General features: G+C 44.8%; 1 long non-coding RNA gene across 1 annotated transcript in view; it reads right to left on the reverse strand.

Annotated features, from left to right (window-relative positions):
• Positions 1-5750, reverse strand: part of LOC310749040 — a 29759-nt gene extending 24009 nt beyond the window's left edge. The window contains exon 1 of the long non-coding RNA XR_014541451.1: positions 5558-5750. This is a non-coding gene — a long non-coding RNA (uncharacterized lncRNA). The remainder of the gene's footprint in view (positions 1-5557) is intronic.
• Positions 5751-20706: the final 14956 nt, after the last annotated feature.

The raw sequence follows: 20706 nt of genomic DNA on the forward strand, positions 1-20706 counted from the left end.
CACCTTTAGCATATAATTACTGAGAACACAGGATAGATTCTAGTTCACATATCCTTCCGTTAAGTAAAATGAAAATGACACAGCCCAAGATTGAGAATTTTGAAGGGCCTTTGTCCCAAGTACCAGTGAACACGACCTCCAGCACTTGAGGTTCAAGTGCCTACACCAGGCAGAAGATGAAACGAAGAGAAGTTTTAATTTAAGGCACCAGAATCTCAAAGCATAATAATTACTCAGGCCAGCTTGCAAATATTGTTTCAGTTTTAATGTGTGTGTGTGTGTGTGTGTGTGTGTGTGTGTGTGAGAGAGAGAGAGAGAGAGAGAGAGAGAGAGAGAGGCGCTTGAGAAAAGGATGACTAACTTCTAAAAGAGAAGAACTCAGTGCATTTTGTCTCAAAACAACAAAAGACTTCATCAGTTCATGGCTCTTGGAGAGAATCCTAATTTCTGACATGAAGCACTTCTGACTCATGCTTCGGAACTCGGCAGATCAAGGGAGGAGCATGGAACTGGCAGCCCCCTCCCTCCAGTGGAAAGGTACAGAATGAGAAGAACTAATCATGCCCAAGTGTCATATTCTTTTGCAGTTGACTTTAAAAAAGGTAGCGAGAGATGAAGCAGATCAAAAATTCAACCTGCTTTTGTTTCTGATCTTCCTCTTTGTCAGGGAATGCTACTCTAATGTGAAAACTTTTCATGCAAAAATTCAAGCTCAAGCTAGATAATGAAATACCAGGGAAAGCTCTGGAAACAGGGTGGGGGGTGGGTCTTCTTAATAGCAGTCATCAAATAAAGTTAAGGAAGCAAATCAAAGCAGAGGTGATGGTGCCATCGACGTTCTCCTCTCATTGACACTCAGCTTTCCCATTGGGTTGTGTCCAGTGCTAGTCCTACTCAGAGTAGGCACGGTGAAATTAACAGGTATGAATAACTCAGGTCCAGTAATTTCAGTGGGTCTATGCTGAATATAATGTTCATGCCATTGTTTCTATGAAAGCTCCTTTGGTGGGGGGCGGGGGGCGGAAACAGTCAAACAAGGTGAATTGTTTTGTCACTGACACTGACCTTTTTTGGGTGGAAGCTTGAGAGAGAAATGCTACCTTTAGTGCAAGACAGGGAAATTTAAATATTCTAGGTAGTGTCCCATTTTAGAGTAGAGTCATTGAAATTGATGGGCATAAGGCTGCACTCAGACAGCACTTTATTCCACTTTTCACAGTGCCCCCTTACCTGATAATTTAAACATTTTATGTGATCTTTCGTACTATGTAAAAGCTACTTTTGGAAAACAAGCAGAAATTTAATGCTCATTTCCGTGCCCCTTCCTTCCTGCTTTCCTTATTTTCCAAGTTGGTGACTATCACTGCCTCTTGCTGGAACAGATTCCATTTTTTGTGTGTGGGGGGAAATTCGATCATTCTTTTTGTCTGATGGATTGGTCCAATGGCCCAATTAGCCAAGCATTCTGTTCTCACAGTGTCCAGCCAGATGCCTGCAAGCTGGACATGAGTGCAACAGAACTTTCCCCTTTTGTAAATTCTAGCAGGTGATATTTCGAGGCATAATGCCCCTGTCAGTGGAGGTAGAACATAGCCATTGTAGGTTTGGGCTTTGTATGTTTATCTCCATGCTTGGCAACATTTCTCTTTCCTTCTCCTTTCCTTTCCTTTTTGTTCAGCCAGAATAAGTGTTCCAAAGAGCTCAAAAAAGTTGCTGCCTCTCTACTTATTTCTGTAAAATTTGAGCCAGTCTTATAAAAGTATTTGCCCTACTACTGCTTTTGAATATTGGCAGGTTCTCCGGTTCCAACGTATCCTTTGCAGTGGGGCTCAGTAGGACAGCCAGGGCACATCACTCAGATATTTGGCATAATATCTCAGGGCGTTCTTTCAGCCGAGCCTTGAAACAGCCGTTGAATCTCAGCCAACATTCACCCTGCGTTCGATGCGAATGCCACCCACGTTGACACTGGTCTGAAGGCTGAACGTGCATGGAATCCTTGGCAAATTTATTCGCAAGACCCAGTGGCGTGTGGATCCCTGCTGCAAAGGGGGTAGGGGAAGAAGTTCGGGGGTGGAAATCTGCTTCCCATTGAACCTGCAAGATTATCAGTCAAAGGCCTGCCTACTAATTTGAGATGCTCAAGGAACAGAAGCTGACATTTAGAGAAATCTCACTGATAATTCCCCCAGGTCAGAAAAAGCACAAGGGGGATGACTCTGAGCAAATCGAAAGAGTCAATACACATCTCCTTTTCAATATTTATGATTCCCTACTTCTTGTGGAGTTCTCTGACAGACCACAGTAACAGAAATATATGCATGGAAGAAGACAAACCAGCGGCTTTACAAGCCTCTATTCATGTGCAAAATATAATGAGCTACTGGCATTTTAATGCTCCCCCCCCCCAAAAAAAAACCTTCCCACAGTGTTGCCTCCCAAAGCAAGTGTAATAAAAAGCCATTATGTGTTCACATCAGGTCTAAGGTTGCAAGTTAATGTATTTTGGTTTCACCACTCCTTGTTACAAGAGCAAACCCAGAACAATATTTAATATAAGCTAGACAATAACCTTTTCTCCCCCTCCCCCCATAACACAATCACCCATGAAGATCCAATGAAACGGAAAGGCGGAAGATTCTGGACAGCCAAAAGGAAGTACATGTGGCACATCGTTCAACCATGGAACTCAGTCCCACAGGAGACAGTGGTGGCCCACCAACCCGGATTGCTTGAAAAGAGGATTAGACAAATTCACAGAGGATAAGGCTATTGATGACTGCTAGCTGTGATGGCTCTGCCTCCACAGATGGAAGCACAAATGCTTCTGAATACCATTTGCTGGAAACCACAGGATGGGCGAGTGCTCTTGCGCTTGAATCCTGCTTGCTGGTTTCCCACAGGCACCTGGTTGGGCACGGTGAAAACAGGATGCTAGACTAGATGAGCCACTGGCCTTCTTACTCTTCTTATGTCCTTAATGTCTCATATTGCTTAACAAGAGAGGGGACAGATTTAGGAGAGCACGACTGGTTCCCCCACACAGGCTGCCTCGCTGAAGGAGTGCCTTCCTGCCTCCTTTCCAAAGTCTAGTAAGTGGGAGTAGGCATGTGCTGAGCGTGGTTTTGGGGGTCCTAATCCTGCCCACCTAGCAGTTCAAAAGCACGTCAAAGTGTAAGTAGATAAATAGGTACTGCTCTGGCGAGAAGGTAGATGGTGTTTCCGTGTGCTGCTCTGGTTCACCAGAAGTGGCTTAGTCATGCTGGCTACATGACCCGGAAGCTGTACGCCGGCTCCCTTGGCCAGTAAAGCGAGATGAGCGCCACAACCCCAGAGTCGTCCGCGGCTAGACCTAATGGTCAGGGGTCCCTTTACCTTTAATCCTGAACTGATCTGGGAATTTTGCCCCTCCTTCAGGGCAGTCAGGGCAAATGGAAACCTCCCTCCGCTCCCTTCTTCTGAGACCGACAGTTGGCAAGGTCCTGTGAAGACTATGGGAGTAAGAAATAAAAGGGTTGGTATGGATCCACTGAGAGCTGGTGCAGATTGCTGTGTAGCCATATTGATTTACTGAACCTCAGCCGAAAGCTATTACGAAGTGATCACAGGCAGGGAAAGAACTGCAAATGACATTATAGGATTTCCCCACAGGAGGGTGGGGGGGAAAAAGAGATCTTATCAGGTTTACCAACTGTTATATAATTAAAGAAGGCTGAAGAGCTGTCTTATTACTGCAGGCTGGCAAGGAAGCTGAAAGGAAGTCACCTTCTCATTTCCACCTGCTTTAAAACTGAGTTCTGGCTGGAAGTTCTGATGATTCTTTTGTCTCCCTGTACACTGAGCATGGGATGGCTAGGCAGACAGACAGACAGACAGACAAACAAACAAACAAACAAACAGGCAGATGCTACAAAGCAGGGGTGGGCAACCCTTTTCAGCCTGAAGGTCACATGGCCACAGTGGGCAGGGTCAGAGGAAAACATGGGCAGAACAATGAGTATAATTTTTACCTGTGTACAATAGCATCCTTTCTATGCACACATGACCCTCTCTAGTCTCCGTCCAGCAAGTAAGAGACACTATCGGAATTCAAGGACATGTTCCAGCCGGCATCAATTGCTGATTTGGCATAATTTGGCTGCTTGGCATTTAGTGCAGGCCAGGAAAGAAAAGAAAAGAAAAGGTTTAAATTCACTGCCACCCTGAGGCATTATAAGGGCACACTCTTGGGGTGCCTGTAGAGCCTGGTCCGTGCACCATGGTGAATGCTAGACAGCGGAGTCTGGCATCTTGGGCATCACTTAGCTGATTCCCCCAGAACAAGGAGACCTTCTCCCAGTACTTCGCTGGGGAGCAATTAACTCACTGTCTTACATGTCCAGTGGGGGTGAAGGGTGGTTCCTTTTTATGTAATCATTGATTTTCCCCAATTGTACTTAGGTATTTGGCTAATTGACAGATCCTCTCATCAGTTAAAATTTAATAAATAGAACCTTTTTTTTTACCATTGAATATGTTGTCTTGCATCTTTTTTCTGCTTGTGGGGGCGAATGAACTGGAAAACACTGCAGTTGGCAAAGCACTGGCCTTATGTGACTGCAACACCTAGTCCCAATTGCAGTTTCTGAAACATCTTCAAAGACGGGCCCATATATTGCAGCAGTCAAATTTGAAGTTTACCAGGAAATAGATTGCCAAGGCCAGGGTATCTCTATCCAGGCTGGAGCAGCAGCCTAAGCTGGTTGAATGCACCTGTCCCATTGAGGCAACCTGGACCTCCTAGGATAAAGATGGTTCAACGAACACTTTCAGATAGAGTATTTGAAACTCATCTAGTGCAATATGAACACCACTACCTAGATAAATAAGAACATAAAAATAGAAGAGGAGCTTTGGGGATTCCCATGGGCCTCTGTTTGGCTGCGGTAAGAACAGGATGTTGGACTAGATGGGCCAGCAGGGCTCATTTTATTTTCTTAAGAACCTCCCACAATGAGCAATGGGGAGTTCAGGGAGCGCAGAACTCATTACTGTGTTGACAAGATGTTAGTTTCCCTCTACCCTACTTGGAGTTGCTGGTATTGAACCTGCGACCTTCTACATGCAAGGCACATGCTCTGCCACTGAGCTATAGCCCATCCTCAAATCTTTGTTAACAAGGTTGATATAGGAACATAGGAAGCTGCCTTATACCGACTTAGGAGTGTTGGACCATCCAGTATTCTGCACTGACTATTAATGGCTCTTCAGGGTTTCAGGCAGGATTCTCTCCTGGCCTGACCTGGAGATACCAGGGATTGAACTTGGAATCTTCTGGATGCAAAGCAGATGCTCTACCACTGAGCTATAGCCTCGTCAGGGCCAAGCTAGGGCATTGGAAACAGGCTCTGAAACTGAGCCATGTCTCAAATTGAAGGATGAGATTGCCAGAGCAATATAAAATTGAGAAAAGTAACATCTGTCCAACTCTAGGGGGGGGGGCGCAGAATCCACAGGGACGTGTTCAGCAAGGGAACAATTCCTCGGGGAGAAATGTAACAAGTAAACAAGTCCTTACCATGCGGAGCAACCTTATCTTCGTCTTCATCCTCTCTCTCTCTCCCTCTTGGCAATAAGCTTTATTTAACAGAGGCAGGAAATTTGGTAGCCAGTGGACTTTGTCAGCTCAGCTTATTTAAGAACTTTGAGCACAGTGCTGAGATGCCAATGATTAAAAGCTTTGGACGCACCAGTCCTTTCCACGCTGAGGATCTTGTTATCTGAAGCCAATGTGTGAAGGACACGTCGTGGGTTCAGATATTTTAAGCAGGGCTCTAGGAATTTGAGAAGCCATCTGGGTAGGCTTTGATGTATTACTGGGGGGCGGGGGGACAAAGATCCTTTGCCAGGCAAATCTACTGTGAAAAGGATGATGCTAGCAATATGACATTTTAATTTTTTAAAAAATTCTGATTGGCAATGGTCACATCATAAGAAGGATGAAAAGAAGGTCAGGACAGCAGCCAACTCCCCTGCCTAGGGGCAGAATGATTCACTCGCTCTTTGCAGATCAAGAGAGGCAGCCTACTGTGACATAACTAGGAATGTAAAAGCTTAGTTTTCCATTCTGCTCTGCCTAGCTCACACGCAGCACTGTTTCTGTTCCACTGCACTGCTCCTTCCACCAAAAAACTATGTTCTTCATCTCACTGTCTGCTAAGTTAGTAAGGAAGCACTCTGTGGTGCTTGTAGTGCGGGCTTTGAGTCCCAGGAGTTCCCTCTCTGCTTGAGAGCCAGTGTGGTGTGGTGGTTAGACTCAGGGAGTGGGTGGTGCTGTGGTCTAAACCACTGAGCCTCTTGGGCTTGCTGATCAGAGGGTCAGCGGTTCGAATCCACACAACAGAGTGAGTTCCTGTTGCTCTTTCCCAGCTTCTGCCAACCTAGCAGTTCAAAAGCACGTCAAAGTGCAAGTAGATAAATAGGTTCCGCTGTGGCAGGAAGGGAAATGGCATTTCCGTGCGCTCTGGTTTCTGTCACAGTGTTCTGTTGTCCAGAAGCAGTTTAGTCATGCTGGCCACATGACCCGGAAAGCTGTCTCCATCGGCCTGAAGCGAGATGAGCGCTGCACCCCATAGTCGCCTTTGACTGGACTTAACTGTCCAGGGTCCTTTACCTTTCACCTTTAGTGGTTAGAGTGCTGGACTAGGACCTAGGAGATGGGGTTCGAATCCCCACCCAGCCATGAAGCTCACTGGGTGGCTTTGGGCCAGTCAGCAGCTCTCAGTTTAACCTACCTCAGAGGGTTGTTGTGAGGATAAAATGGGACGAGGGACAGAATCATATATGCCACGTTGAGCTCCTCCTCATTCCTGGTCATTCTGCTTCAGTACAGAACCCATAAGCATATATGTGAAATTCAGATGTTATGTCCCAACATACATGACTTTACACTTGTAAATCAGTGGACACATTTTGAATTTTGAGAGGGTACTGGGGGCATCAATCACAAAATAGCTACTATGGGGAGGGGGTTTGGCTTAATACAAAATTAGAGAGATAGCAACCCCTGGAACCTAAAGCTTAACATGGGAATTTGGTTTTGTCCTACTGGTCCTGACTGTGGAGATCACACAATATTGATCTTATGCACACACACACACGCACACGCACACACACACGCACACACACACAGAGTGAGAGTTGTTGTCTAGTAATAGGGGATAATGTACAAGGTAGCTACACCACGCACAATCTCACTTCACACAAAGATACCTGAACATTTTGCCCCATAATCTTCTTTCTAGGAAGGCTAGAGACTTCCTTTAAAAAAAACATCCGGGGCACCCGTGGAAGCTTTTGTGGGTACCATGTTGCTTGCAGGTGCCAGGTGGATGACCTCTGTCCTAAGCTTTCACAGACATCAGTCCACTTTGTCATATGCATAAAGCATTATCTGTTCTTCAGGCATCTGATGAAGTGGCTGTAGTTCATGAGCGCTCGCTCTATAATAAATTTGTTAGCCTTTCTGTTGCTATAAGACTTATGCTATAAATTACTGACATTCTCCCACATGCATGGAGGGAAAATATCAATTTACTTCGAAAGCTCTGCACCATTAACATTTGGATTCTTGCTCATTTTGTGGATCCCCCCTCCCCCTCTTTTTTTTTTTTAATAAGAAAATACAAACCACGGTTGATTCATTGTAGTCGTTGATTTGCGAGAATCTTAGGCACATCAGTGACAAAACAGATTGGCATCTGGCATCTAACAGCTCTCTGTTATGGATTGGGAACATCCATTAGAGTCACATTGAGTAGGCTTGACTGACACTCACTAAAAGTGATTAACCACAGAATGACATGCCAGAACCTTAGAGTGAAAAAAGAGAGTCCCCTTTGCTTGAGACCAATCATTCACTGCTTGGCAGCACAACTGCATATTTACAGCTGAATGGAGTTCATCTGCCAAACTATCAGAATAACAGCAAGGAACCATTGCCAGATCTCAAGATGGCAGGTGGCACAGGTGGAGAGAGAGAGGCAAGGGATCAAACAGTTGGGAAGGCATGCATAATCTGAACCAAACGCCCTGCGGGGATTTTTTCAGATGTGGATGTGAGTTGCTGAAGGGGAACATCGCTCGTGGCTGAAGAAACAGGTCAATTTCCCCATATTGTGAAAGGTGAGGGTCCGCCATTTGACTGAGACAAAAACAAAGTTGCTGTACAAGCTACAATGTTTGGGATCATGATCTCCGGTAGTGCAGGATAATTGGTCCCACAGAAGGCTTCATGGATGCAGAAGGCGGAATATGAGCCTAAATCACATGCCTTTCTACACATAACTGTTTACAAACAGAAGGTCTTCAGCAGAAACCTGCTGGTCCAGGGCAAAGACCTGCTGCATGTAGTACAGCATTCTGTTTAGCCACAGTGGATGACCAGATGCTTTGGGAATCCAACAAACAGAACGTTAATGCCATAGTGCTGCCTGCCTGGTACTGGGAGTCCTGTTGCATCTTATCCTGGAAGTAGCATATACAGGTGAAACTCAGAAAATTAGAATATCGTGGAAAAGTTCATTTATTTCAGTAATTCAACTTAAAAGGTGAAACTAATATATGAGATAGACTCGTGACATGCAAAGCGAGATATGTCAAGCCTTTATTTGTTATAATTGTGATGATCATGGTGTACAGCTGATGAAAACCCCAAATTAACAACCTCTGAAAATTAGAATATTAAATGAAATCAGCAAAACAAGGATTGCAAATAGAGCAATATTGGACGTCTGCGAAGTAGAAGCATGCATATGTACTCAGTACTTGTTTTTGGCCCCTTTTGCATCAATTACAGCCTCAATGCGGCATGGCGTGGATGCTGTCAGCCTGTGGCACTGCTGAGGTGTTATGGAAGACCAGGATGCTTCAATAGCAGCCTCCAGGTCTTCTGCATTGCTTGGTCTCATGTCTCTCATCTTTCTCTTGGCAATGCCCCATAGATTCTCTATGGGGTTCAGGTCAGGCGAGTTTGATGGCCAATCAAGCACAGTAATCCCATCGGCACTGAACCAGTTTTTGGTACATTTGGCAGTGTGGGCAGGTGCCAAAGTCCTGCTGGAAAGTGAAATCAGCATTCCCATAAAGCTCGTCTGCGGAAGGAAGCATGAAGTGCTCCAAAATCTGATGACTGATGACATGGCTCCCCAAATCAACACAGACTGTGGAAACGTCACACTGGACTTCAAGCATCTGGCACTGTGTGCCTCCCCATTCTTCCTCCAGACTCTGGGTCCTTAGTTTCCAAATGAGATGCAAAAGCTGCTCTCATCAGAAAAGAGATTTCGGGAGCCATGTCATCAGCTGGTGTTGTTCCACTGTGCTTCATTAAGTCCAGGGTCAACGTAGCCGTCTACCAGGAGATTTTGGAGCACTTCACGCTTCCTTCCGCAGACGAGCTTTATGGGGATGCTGACTTCATTTTCCAGCAGGACTTTGGCACCTGCCCACACTGCCAAAAGTACTAAAACCTGGTTCAATGCCCATGGGATTACTGTCCTTGGAAGTTTTTAAGCAGAGGTTGGATGGCCATCTGTCATGTATGATCTAGTTGAGATTCCTGCATTGCAGGAAGTTGGACAAGATGACACATGAAGTTCCTACCAACTCTACAATTCTATGATTCATCTTGTCTGCTCTGAATCGTCCAGTTTCATTCGTTAACAAGTTCGGGATAACAAGTTGGATAACAAGTTTTAATTCTATTACAATTTAATTACTTTGGATGATTATCTTTTTATATGCTTTTAGCTTTCTGTATTTAATCTGTCTTGTTTTTAATTTGTGTCAGCTCCCTTGAGTCCCAGTCTGGGAAAAATTATCACAAATCATAGATTACAGAATTGCAGAGTTGGAAGGGACTGTGAGGATCATCTAGTCCAACCCCTTGCAATGCAGGAATCTTTCATCCATAGTGGGGCTCAAACCCATAACCCTGAGATTAGCATCAACGACAACTACAAGACCACCACCAGCAGCAAGTGACCTAATCCATAGCTCCTAGACTGATGAAATTATTTCTCACTTTTTGTACCATTCTTGATTTTAAAAATGCAACAAAATACATTATATCATGTGTATTTTGAGAAACAATAATAAAATATGCACTTAAATGTGATTCTGCGGAAAGTTTAAGGCACAGATTAATGCAGAAATGGAATGGAATGGTTTTATGGATGAATGTCTGCAACAAAGACACAGACTGGATATAGAGTGAGTCTTTCATCCCTACAGGAGATGCAGCAGCCTTAGCAAACCAAAGAGTTGGGAAAAATGAAGGTCACTGGGAGGAAAACAAAAGACTGAAAGAGAGGGGAGAGGAAGGCTTTGGAGATGGCTTGATGATAGGGGTTGACAATGTAGGACACTGTAAATATTGCTGGACTACAGATCCTATAATCTATGACCATTGGCAGTGCTGGCTGAAGCTGATGGAAATTGGAGCCCGACAACATCTGGGAGCCCACCGGTTCCCTGCCCATAAAAAAGTGATGGTTACTCATAAATTCTAATAGTTTTTGTCCTTGCTTATTAAAATGATAATCTCTAGAGACATGCCCAAATGGAAGGATTTTCTCCTAGGGAATTCCCATCTGATGATCCAACTCCTGCACTGAAGTCTCCCATAATTAAGACTCCAGCTGCCAGATATTTCTGCTCTATATATTCCAATAAATTAGTCAAATCTCTCCAAATGCTTCCTGTTCCCAGTGAAGTCCTGCTTGAAGGCAAATATACATTAATACATATACAAAAAAATGTATGAATACAAACCAAAACCCTCCAACGTTTGTTTTGGCTTATGACAGGCAGAGCAATATGCTTGGCTGTTTTAATATCGGTGGAAACAGAAGGTGGTTCTCATGCCTTAGAACGTCAATAGAAACTGCAGTTCTTGAAGAGCGAGAGAAAAAAACTGAAATCTAGCTGTGAGCTTGGGGAAAAACTTGGGGAGCAGGGTGCTCCCATCTCAGAATGGCAACTACCACACCACCCATCCGTAGAAGGAACAGGATTTTTCTATGCACCGAAACAATGTTTGCTCATTTTTGCAAGCCGTTTCCCTAATAAAATACTTTTTGTATGTGTGCTGTTTTCACTAATATGCACTTTTGGGGCTGCAGTTGTTTTCATTTTAAAATTTTATGTCCCACTTTTCTTGCAAAGAGCCAAAGGTGGTGTACATAGTTCTCCTCCTTCCTGTTTTATTCCCACAACTACCCTGTGAGGTAGGCTGGGCTGAGAGTGATTGCCTGCTCAAGGTCGCCCAGTGAGTTACATGGCTTAGTGGGGATTTGAACTCTGGTCTCCTAGGTCTTTGCCCAACGCTCTAACCACTACACCACACTGGCTGTTGGATAACTGCAGCACAGAAGTTGGTGAAGTGCAAATTTTGAAGGATAAGCCGTAAGAGGCAGATTTGTGCTTGAGAGACATGTCTTACAGCAGTATCTTCTGCAAGAAGGAAAGGCAGCATATGACTCAGAGATCAGCCTGAGGTTCCCTTATAATAGAAAACCTTGAAGACACCTGTGTGGCTTCTTTCGCTCCATTTGCAGAGGTCTTCAGGACTTTCGTGATTGACACAATTGGATTAATAATTTACGGCTGGGGGGCAGGCAGGAAGTTTCATCTGTGTGTTCCTGGGGGAAAGGAATCTGACTCATCGGCAATGCTTCACCTTAATAATATTGAAACAAATTGGAGGAATGAGTTTGAAAGCAGAAAATGTCCTGATAAAGAGATAGGCACAGTGCTGGATTCACGTATAAGCTAAACAAGCTATAGCTTAGGGCCCCACTCTCTTGGGGGCCCCCTAAAAAATTAAAGAAAAAACAACTGGATGTACATTTCCAAAATAGAAGATAAAAAACAAATAAAATAAAACCTACATACAGCAACAGTGTTTTGTAGGCTCCTATGATGTAAGTGATGGTGAGCTCCCATTGCTCGGTCCCTGCTCTTGCCAACCTAGCAGTTCGAAGGCACACAGTGCAAGTAGATAAATAGGTACCGCTCTGGCGGGAAGGTAAACGGTGTTTCTGTGCGCTGCTCTGGTTTGCCAGAAGCGGCTTAGCCATGCTGGTCACATGACCCGGAAGCTCTACACTGACTCCCTCAGCCAGTAAAGCGAGATGAGCACCACAACCCCAGAGTCGTTCGCGACTGGACCTAATGGTCAGGAGTCCCTTTATCTTTACCTATGATGTAAGTACTGGGGTCCCCCCTGATAGCCTGCTCCCTAAAATATCACTGGTTTGCTCATTTCTATATATAGGGTGCCTACATTCTGCATGTGCAATTGGCTTTAGATACCTATTAGGTCTATAAATTACCATGTATCATATATTCAACACAAAATAACAGCAACAATTTGTTGTTGACAAAGGACAGCTGGACATATAAAGGGCCCCATTACCTCCAGTTGCTTAGGGAATCATCAAACCTAAAACTGGCCCTGGGTAGGCATCTGATGTAAGGTTATTCTCCCCTTCCCCAGTGCACAGCAATATTTTTTGGGGATGTGTGTGGCAAGAAATAAGGTCCCCACAGACTAGTGTTTGGGAGATCATTAACTGTTTTGATTTCCATTCTATTTCATTACCAAATTATAACATTCGTTTGGTTGGAGACAGGGTCAATAATATGCTATGGAACCACTGATACTTTTTCTTAATATGAGAAATAAAATTGCTTCCTGGGAGAAAGAAACAAAGCTACTTTCAGCCAGAGGTTTCTAGGCATGATCCAGTGCATTCTCTCTCTCCATTCAGGCAGTCAAGAGGCATCCATTATCATAGTTCAATAAGACACCAAAGTACTCAAGGAGGGTACGGATGAGAGCCGGGGTCCTAGGAAAGGGATGTGACCTAGGCAGAATTTCAAGATAGAGAGGTATGGAGGGCCACATGCATTGTCAACCCAGATAGCTCAGTTGGTTAGAGGGCATAGTGCTGATAATGCCAAGGTTGTAAGTTCAATCCCCGTATGGGGCAGCTGCACATTCCAAGAGGAAGACATTTCTCCCAGTCCTTGACTAGGGAGCAATACTGTGCCAACTCACATGCCCAAAGGGTGCAGGATGCACCCCTCTTATGCAATCGCTGGTTTCCCCACTTTGGCTAATTGGCAGTCTCCATTTCATTAAAATTTAACAGATTTTATTTTTAAAAACCATTTAACAAGTGATTTTATTTATTTATTTAACGGCTCTTCTTTCCAGGTGTGGGGCAAAAGTGCTCTGCAAAAATGTGTATATTAGGCAAAATTGCACATAAAATGGTGTCTATTATGAGAAATAGGCACAAAAATGCTGATAAATTGACATAAGGGTTTTTTTTTTAAAATTGAAAAATTGCAGGCTGATGTTGAAATATCGAGAACTGAAGTTGGAAGGATGAGAAATTGAACTGTTGCTGGGTGGGTAGAGGAGGTGCTGATGTTTTTACTGTCCTGAACAGGACAATGGGCATCTTTCGTTGAGTGTCCCAAAGCCTTAATATGCCTGAACAGTCCTGGTGATGTGACAGACTCTGTAATGGGCACACATCAATATTAAACGGTTTTCATTCAAATGCCATGTCTGAGGTTTCTCTCTAAATGAGGAATGAATGCTACACGGCATGCAGCATTGTGAATGTTTTCAGGCAGAGTTACAAAGATGTTTAGCTATTGTGTACATAAGAATTTCTATTTTTTGTGGCGGGGAGTGTGGGGGAAATGGCACTTAGGACTGCTGGAGAGGCAAAGTCTTCAAGGGGGAGGGAATGTCTGAAATCGGTCCTACTGGGAGGTGAAATAAAAATGAACAAGTGTCTCACACCTGAAGAGAATTGGATAAAGTGTTGGGCTCTATCCATATAACATTGCACATGGTTACATATGGGTGTGCGCAACATGCATGCACCCACTCTGCCCCATATATTTGAGCACAAGACTTGTCACATACACACCACTTGAATGGCAATGGCCCGACTGCACTGGCAGCCAATTAGTTACTGGGCCCAATTCATAGTGTTGGCTTTGACCTGTAAAGCCTTAAATGACTCAGGACCTCAATGCGTGAAGGACTGCCTCTCCCCATATAAACTGTCCCGGACTCTGCGTTCATCATCTGAGGCCCTTTTTCGTGTGCTTCCTCCATGTGAGGTCCAGAGGGCCTTTTCTGTAGTGGCTCCCCATTTGTGGAATGTTCTCCTTGTCGGAACTCCGCTCGGCCAAGCCGATAAGGCCTCATCTTCCTCCGAGCTCAGCCTTTGAAATTGCCTCCGACGTGTTTAATGACCTGAGCCTTTGATAAGGCCTCAAGCACATTCTATCCAGCAGGGTTCCCAGGGAAGAGACGAGAGGTTTGGCTACACTGTAAAGAGTTTTATTTCTAAACTACGCAGAACAGAAAAGAGAAGACATCCTCTCTCTATGAAAGCAGAGAGCAACTGAAACAAAGGAACAAAGGAGACAGGAAACCACTAACGTCACATCCCGTCTCCCTTTCCTATGAGACTGCAAGGTCTCTGGAATATAAACAGAGTCCTGTGACTCCACGCAGCTGCTCAGTGAGAAATAGAAATTAACACTTCTCAGGGAGGTTCACCTGACACCTTCATTATATATTTTAGGCACCAGGTGAAAACATTCCTCTTCAACCAGGCCTTTGGCTGATTAATATTCTAAAGCCTTTTAAATTTGTCGGGGGCGGGGCGTGTTAAGTTGTGGGTGAACATATCAGACGACACAGCGATTCTTCAAACAGCTCTTGTTTATTCACAGGCCCAGAATAGAACAGAACAGAACTGAAGGGTTCAGCCAACCTGCTTATATAGAGCTCCACTACAAGGCAACAGTAACAACTTTCTGTAACTATCCAATCACTGAACGTCACTTTCAATCCCTTATTTGCATATGTGGACCTGAGTGAAAACTATCTACAGTATCCCCCTGCTGGCCCAGGGTGAGAACTTCAGTACATAACAGGGCAGGTTATTGTTTTGCTGTTTTGTTTTTAATCTTGTATTTTATTCTGTGAACCACCCTGAGGTCTTCTGATGAGGGGAGGTATATAAATCTAACAAACAAACATTGAGGGGAGCGGCCCCCTCAAGTATTTTATGGGGGCAGGCAAAGGGACTTCGGCCTCTAGGAGTTGCCTTCTATGCTTGGCTTGAGGGATGAATGATCTGACTTGATATGAGGCAGCTCCTGATGTTCTTGCCTGTGAAAAGTGCTATTATCTTCTAAGTGAACCAGTCGTTGGATTAAACCAAACACTGTTAATAGGCCTGACTTGGATTCTCTCCTCCTCTTTGTGTTATGCTTTTAGAATCTCTAACATTTCCACCAAAATGACTAATATACAAAAAGCAGAATCTGATCTTGAGTTGTGGCAGCCCCAGCAAATAAAACAGAGATTGCCTGGCCTTTCATAAATGCTTTCAAATATGCCACTTAAAGGCTGCACACCGAATGCTCGTTATCGGAACAGATTAGATACCATGGTGATAGGAGCTTTTAAAGTACCTTTAAATGGTATACAGATTAGGTAGACAATAACCCCGACTGTAGCAAAGTCTTTAGCTTTTTTTCCTGGAGAAGGTAGGCTCTATTATTGCGAATTGCTTTAGACTGTTTCCCCCCCCTGCTTTAGGGTGGGTGTCGTATTGTACTTTGCCAACAGACTGAACCGAGTGTAAGAAGAACTACAGAAGTATTATGTGATTTCACTTTGTTGCATGTGCTCAATGAAAGGTAGGTAACAAAATGAGCAAACATTTTGAGACCTTACGGAGATACACAAACTCCCTCCCAGTGCCAGGGCTCCTGTTACAGTCAAACCTCGGTTGTCAAATGTAATCAGTTCTGGAAGCCCGTTCGGCTTCCGATTGGTTCGACAACCAAGGCACGGCTTCCGATTGGCTGCAGGAGTCTCCTACACTCAAGCTGCGTCAGACATTTGGCTTCCGAAAAATGTTTGAAAACCGGAGCGTTTACTTCCGGGTTTTCATCGTTTGGGAGCCGAAACGTTCCAAAACGGAGGTGTTTGGGAGCTGAGGTTTGACTGTATTATAAACAGAGGGACAGAACTTTGTCCATCCGCTTGGTTATATATTTGTTTCCTTTCACTACATATTAGGGGGGAAGCCCTAGCTCAGTGATAGAGCGCTGCATGCAGCCATACCTTCCAACGTTTCTCTGATGAAAATAGGGACAACCTAAGGAAAAGCAGGACGTTCCGGGATCAAATTAGAAACTGGGACCACTTCTGTAAATCCAGGACTGTCACTGGAAAATAGGGACACTTGGAGGGTCTGATGCTGCATGTCCTAGGTTCAAGCCCAGACATCTCCAGGTAAGGGCTAGGATTACCCCTGTCTGAAACCCTGGGGAGTTGCTGCCAGTCAATACTGAGCTAATTGGGCCAAGGATCTGACTCAGTGTGTGTGTGTGTGTGTGTGTGTGTGTGTGTGTGTGTGTGTGTATCTATACACACACACACACATATAATAATTTTTATTAATTTTCCATTTAAACATATATAATCACATCAATATTATCCACTTTACTTCTTTGGCTCTTTAGAGCCTGTCAACTTCCTTCCCTCCCACCTCTTGGCTTTCAAAACTAACATTTATATCACAGCATTTTATATATTTTCCAATTCTGATATAACTCATTACGAAATACCTCATAGCTTAAATATAGAAAGGAAAAAAAATTCTCATTACAAGTTTTCAGATAACCCTATTAATGTTGTTAATTGCTTACAATGATCTTTCAAATATTGTATAAATTTACTCCAGTCTTTTTGGAATACTTGATCTTGCTGGTTTCGGATTTTCCCCGTCAGCTTCGCCAGTTCCGCAAAGTCCATCATTTTCATCTGCCACTCTTCTTTTGTTGGTACTTCTTGTTGTTTCCATTTTGGGGCTAAAAGAGTTCTTGCTGCCGTTGTTGCATACATGAACAGTCTTTTATCTTTTTTTGTATCTCTTCACCTACTACACCCAATAAAAAGGCTTCCGTTTTTTTTTAACAAAAGTGTTTTTAAACATTTTCTTTAACTCATTATATATAATTTCCCAGAAAGCCTTTACCTCTTTACAAGTCCACCAACATATGGTAAAAGATACCTTCCTTTTCTTTGCATTTCCAACACTCATTAGATCTTGTCTTATACATTTTAGCAAGTTTTGATGGTGTTAAATACCATCTCTACATAATTTTCACCACAATTTCTTTAAGTGCACTGTATGCAGTAAAATTAATACCTTCATTCCACAGCCTTTCCCACGATTCTAACTGAATATTATATCCAAAATCTTTAGCACATTGTATCATCACCCCTTTAACCTCTTCATCTTTAACATGCCACTCCAAAAGTAATTTGTACATTTTCCTCTTATCATCCAATAAATCTGTCTCCAACCTAGATCTTACTGTATCAAAACCATTTTTCTTTTTATCTCCCTTAAACACCTCATTTAAATGGTGGTGTTGCAACCAATCCATCAATAATTCAAGAATCTGACTCGGTATAAGCTGCCTCCAGGAAGGGCTGAAGTCCCACAGCAGAGGATTTGTTTTGTATTAGAAAGTCACAGGTTCAATCCCTCACGTCCTGAGGCAGGGCCAGCAAAAGGCTCCCTGCCCAGAACCCCAGAGAGATGCTGCCAGTGCAGTCCATGCTGTGGGGCAGAGCTATGGGGCTGCCTACCGGAACACAAGTGTCCTTGAGGCATGCTGGCATCACCATAGTTCAAAAATGCATTCCAGCCAGGCCAAAACAGAGGAGGTGAAAAGCAAGGGCCAATAAAGGGTGCCATTTTTCTAAGAGGGTATGTGGCCTGCAAAGAGACCCGAGGACCAGATAGAGACCAGACATTTGGTCCCTGGGAATCATAGTTCCCTATCCATGTAATAAAGCCCCTCTGGCCTGTTCTGCCCTGAATTCCAGTTTAATTAGGGGGATTTTGTAAGAATAATACAGTGATACCTCATGTTACGTTTGCTTCATGTTACATTTTTTCAGGATGCGTCTCGCAGCGACCCAGAAGTACTGGTTTTTGCCACTCGCGCATGCGCATAAGTGCTAAATCGCACTTCGCGCATGCACACAAGACCAAATCGCACCACGCACCTGCGCAGATACGGCACATCAGGTTGCACGCTTTTCATGTTGTGAGCGGGCCTCCGGAATGGATCCCATTCGCAACCAGAGGTACCACGGTAACAGTATGCACAGTTAGCTTCCAGGCACACAGCTACATTGTTTTTTTTAAAAAAGCATTTTAAATGTGTTATAAAACTGACACCAGATGGCACTGTGGAGTTCTGTCTTTCAGCAACCCGATTCCTCATTATGAGGTTTACAACGCATTTTCCTGAAATGTTTTTTTAAATATGTCTAGATCCAGCCCAGGTCCATCATTATACTCTACTGATTAATGCCAGGCAAAGACACTCAGAGAAAATGTAGAAGCAAGGCCATTGGGAGATGTGGCCTGGGGGAGAGAGGGTGGGGCTTCAGAGGGGTGTGGCCTGTGAAATGCTCAAGGGGCCAATTAGAAAGGCAGGGAGGGGTGTATTTGTCCTGAGGTCCCCCACCCCTGTTACAACAAGGAATACATGCAAGGAATGGCACCAGGACTTGTCAGGCGAGGTGGTTCTTTGAAGCATCCAAAACACAAATTAAAATTGCATAGGGAACACACAGTTTTTGTGTACCAAAACTTTTGTGTACCAAAAGGAAACATGTTCTGGAGCGGGAACTTCCTCCGCAAGTGCTTTGCCCCTAGACATCTTGATGTTCCCTTTTAAAAAAAATTGATGTGAATACCAGTGCTACTTATCCATGAATTATAATGCCACATCAGAACAATACTTAACCCTGTCCTTTAGGTGGGCTCAGCTGAGGACTGAATGACCCTCCCCACAAGTTACACATCACTGCCTGAGTTCACAGACATCTGGAGAGAGTGAGAAAAGATAAGATTAGTAGCACTAACTATCTAGCAAAAATAGGGAAGATGGGGAAGGGGGAGTAAATGTAGGAAAAGGTGGGGTTTGAAGGAAGGGTTCATACCATACCCTCCAGGTGTCCTGATTTTCCAGGGACAGTCCCAGAACTATGAAATCCATCCCAGCTTCCGATTTGATCCCGGAATGTCCCTATTTCCCCTGCTAGTGCTGCTGCCACCAAACTCAGGGAGGAGGATAGATTGGTGCTTCTCCTGAGCTGAGGCAAGTGAGCATCTCTGTTGCCTCTCTGTGTCATGGTCCAGTTTACGGGCGGTCGAAGTCCTGGCAGAGGACGTTGGGACCGGGGGCAAGATAGCGGGGTGGGAGCAGGAATGGGAGTCCGGAAGCCAGGAGGCCAAGGGTCCGAGGGTCCGAGAGCCGAGAGTCAAGGGTCCGAGAATCAGAAAGCAAGGAGTCAAGAAGCCAAACGCAGCAAGGCAGGAAGCATTTGCTGTGGCAAAGAGTCAAAGGGAAATGCTGACCTTATATCCCTTCCCGGCTCTTGCCACCAGGTGCTGTGAGTTACCAAGTGGCCTCACCAGTGCGGCCGTGCCTTGGCTCTTCAGAATAAACTTAGGAAAACCCCAGTCCTGCGAAGGCCTACCAGTCACAGGGCCTGGCTCCTGCATGCACTCCTGACACTCTGCTGCTGCTGGCCTCCTCCCTTGGGCTCCTGGAGAGCAGGAGGAGGAGAGGCTGCCACCACTGAGGCCCTGCCCTGTGTAGTACACTGGCTTTGAGGGGTCGGCAGAAGACAAGGTGACATTAAGTACATGGTATGAATGTGGCCTTGTACTGAGTTAGACTACTGGTCCTTTTAGCACAGCATTGCCTAGGCTGACTGGTGGTGGTTCCCCAAGTTTTCACGCAGGGGAACATTGTTCCTACCTGAAGATGCCAAGGATTGAATCTGGGACCTTCTGCATGCAAGGCAGTTGCTCCACCACTAGGGCCCTTCTCCTGTGTCATCTTCTACATCAGGCTTCCTCAACCTCGGCCCTCCAAATGTTTTTGACCTACAACTCCCATGATCCCTAGCCAACAGGATCAGTGGTCAGGGATGATGGGAATCGTAGTCTCAAACATCTGGAGGGCCGAGGTTGAGGAAGCCTGTTCTACATCATCTTAAGCCAGCATTGGCCAAACTTGGGTCTCCAGCTGCTTTTGGACTACAACTTCCATCATCCCTAGCTAACAGGACCAGTGGTCAGGGATGATGGGAATTGTAGTCCCCAAACAGCTGGAGACACCAAGTTTGGCCAACACTGTCTTAAGCAGCCAAATGCCGCTGGTTGTGCAACGCATCTGTTTGCAGCATGCTGGGAGGATCTGAAAAACAGATTGATGGGGATAGTATCAGGATGGTCGTGCATCTGAGGCCAGACGTTAAACCGCACAGCCCTGTTCCAGTTGTGTGGTTCTGCCTTGAAAAGCGAGGGAGGCTCTTTTGCAGCTCATGCTTGGAATTTCCAAGTGAGGCAGATGAGCCAACAGGCTGCAGAGCTGTCAATAAATTGGCCTTGGTCTGAGATGGTTTGTGTGCAATTGCGCTCAGAGAGCGCACTGCCTGTCCCTCTCCCCTCTCTGCCCAGCGTCTCGGCATCACTGCCATCTGGCACCACACAGCTTTAGCCCCAGGCCAAGAAGTGTGGC

Source organism: Podarcis filfolensis (genome assembly GCF_964270895.1).
Source record: "Podarcis filfolensis genome assembly, chromosome: 14".
Classification (NCBI taxonomy): Eukaryota; Metazoa; Chordata; class Lepidosauria; order Squamata; family Lacertidae; genus Podarcis; species Podarcis filfolensis.